Genomic DNA, 3209 nt, shown 5'->3' with positions numbered 1-3209 from the left:
TTCTGACTTCGTCCGCTTTCCTGCATGGGGTCATTACGAGATCCTTATAAAAGGGAGGATCCTTCATTAAACCCATCTTGAAGGCTTCCATGGTAGTGACCATGTCGATATTAGGAATATTCAGTGCTTCCGTGCCAAACCTGCTCACAAAATCCCTAAGGGATTTCTTAGGATCCTGGACTACTCGATAAAGGTCACTAGTGATCTTTTCGAATGTCATGCTATAAGAAAATTTATTGTTAAAAAAGATTAAGTAAATTGGAAAATAAAGTGATAGAGTAAGGAGTAACATTAAGAAGCCATTTTAAGTTTGATCCTTTGAGGGTCAAAGCAAAACTTTTGCACAGGAAAGCTTCCTTCATGTGTGAGGGAATGGGGATGATCTCCATTCTTTCCATGTATTGTGCCACATGTTCCTCATGATCCATAGTTCTATCATGAGGTTTCATGCTCTTGTATAGGTTGGACCACTCCAGGCACACTTAAGATCATCTGCCTTGACTGTTGAAGTTTCTTGGCCATGACGGGGCTCATTCCTTTATCAAGGTCCATATAGTTAGTATTAAAAGTATTATTATTCACGAAGTTACCAGAATCCATGTTATTGGGAGTGATGAAGATTTCGTCGGGATCCTGGATCACATGGGCTTGTTTGTTTGGAATTACATCCCAAGTGGGAGCAGGTGTTGGTATTAAGGATCCTTTCTTCCAGCGGTTTCCTGAAGATCCTATCTCCCACCAGTTTCCTGAGGATTCTAACTCCCAGCGGTTCCCTGAGGATCCTACATTGTCAAAGTTCAGGATCTTGGGTTTCAAGATCGAGGGTGCTGCTCCTTGGGGTTTATGGATCTCTGCCCTCATTCTTTTCATCTCCTTGAGTATAGTCTTGTTTTTCTCCCGTTGTTGGTTTAGTTGTTGCTATACCATCTTCACCATGGAGAAGAGTTCGCTATTACGGAATAGGAGGATCTTGGAATCTGAGGGATCTCGAATTCACATTGTTGATGATCGGAAATGTGTACTTTTTAGAGGTATCCATAGTTTCCTCTAACTGGGAGGTCCTTTTGGAGGTGGTGGAAGATTTTTTGAGGAAATGGGAGGAATAGAGGAAGAAGATAAAGTTGGTTGTCTAGACATAATTTTCGAGAATTAAGAACATCACGACCCCACGGTGGGCGCCAAATTGTTTTGGTTAAAAATCGACAAAGTAGATATTAACCAAATTGCATGAGAGGCTATGGTTTTGTAGGTGAAGTGATTAACGAAAATAGAACAAGATTGCCCAAATGATTTACAAGGAAAGCCCTTGATCCTTGCTAGGATCTCCATCATAAAACCTTGGGAGGTGATAATGATCACATGTCGTGTATGATCTTATCGATTTGAACATAAATTATAGATATGAGCTTGATAATATGATTACAAATGATAAAGTGAGTCTAGATGAGTAAGGTGTCAGAGAATTGTCCCCGTTGTGTGTGTTTTACAGATGTATTTATAGTCTAGATTAAGTAACTAAATGTCCGATATATTCAGGATCCTGCTGAACTGGTATTTAAAACGTGTTTTGACTTGGTATTTCTGGGTCTTAAGCCTGGTTGGACTGATTCTTTGTTGTGAATGAGTCTTATGTTGACCATTTTTGCACATGTGGCAAATAAACAAGAAATATAATTGTTAAACTTGTTGGGGAATAATAATGGCGTTATTCAGGATCCTGATGTATGTTCGGGATCCTAAGACTCCTTTAAGATACGGGATCTTGGATAGGTTTAAGGATCCTTATATATCTTTTAGATCCGGGATCCTAGATAGGATTGAGGATCTTGTCCCTAACATCGGTACTAAGGGGAAGAGTCCGACGTGATGGCACAACATACACTCCTCACTATTTTCTGCACTTTTGATATTGTACTATGATGATTTGACATTATTGTTTTATGATGGTTTTGGAACAATGTGATGATTGTAATTCTTGTTTTTAAAATGAAAAAATTTATCCTGGTTTTTGGGTCATTGCAAACTAATTGTGCAAAAAAGAAAACTTTAGTTACCAATCCGAGACAAAGCCAAAACTTTATTGTGCTACAATGTCAACTTCCCTTATTTTTATACTAGGCGAATCCCCGCGCGTTGCGCGAGAATAGAATTATATAGTTAAAATAATAACTTTTACCAAATTATTATTTAATATTTCTACTTTGAAACAAAAATTTTTAATTTTATTAAACATTATAGTTTAATTTTTAAGTCATTGTGATATATACAATTATTTGATAATTTTATAAACCGTTTAAAATTGTGTAAATTATATATCAAATGAATAATAATATAACGGGTAACAAAACATATGAACAAAAATATGAACTGCAACTTTTAGTAACATAAAAATAGAAAAACATCTATTATAACATTTGTATTAAAAAAGATATATATATATATATATATATATATATATATATATATACAACGAATAATAAAAAATATGAAAAATAAACACTATAACTTTTAATAACATAAAAACACTAAAACATTTATTATAACATTTATATTAACTCTTCATATTTAAATCAAAAATCTCTTCAAATACATTAATGTTTTTAATGAGCAAATACAACCTATAAAAGAAAGGAAATAAAAAGTTATTAGTGATTACTAATTAATAATCATAAATTAAAAACTCTTGAGTTGTAACTAATAAATATACATAAATTAGAAAACTCTTGAGTTGTAGTGTGAGTTTCAAATGAATGTGGTACTTGGAAATGTATTATTATTATTATTATTATTATTATTATTATTATTATATTCGTCTAAATAATTGGTTTTGATGCATCATTTTAATCCCTTCAATTATTAAACATAAAGATATTTAATTATAAATTTATAACATACATAGGTGCATATACATGTTAAACAAATCACACACACACACACACACACACATATATATATATATATATATATATATATATATATATATATATATTCGTATATGTCATATGTAATTCTTGTCGCAGTAATATGGATAAATTACTTTCATATGAAGAACATATTGTAGGGCTGAAGATAGTTTTGATGTTGCGTCTTTTGGGCTCGTTAGTTTAGCCTAGTATTCTCCGGTTTGGGCCTGTCCAACCGAGAGCCTTTTATGTATTGTATATAAGTTAAATGCTTGCATGCATATTAGGTTAAGATTGCTGAGATTA

Source organism: Lactuca serriola, chromosome 5 (genome assembly GCF_051521515.1).
Source record: "Lactuca serriola cultivar US96UC23 chromosome 5, Lser_US96UC23_V15, whole genome shotgun sequence".
NCBI classification, from domain to species: Eukaryota; Viridiplantae; Streptophyta; class Magnoliopsida; order Asterales; family Asteraceae; genus Lactuca; species Lactuca serriola.
This window is presented reverse-complemented; position numbering follows the sequence as displayed.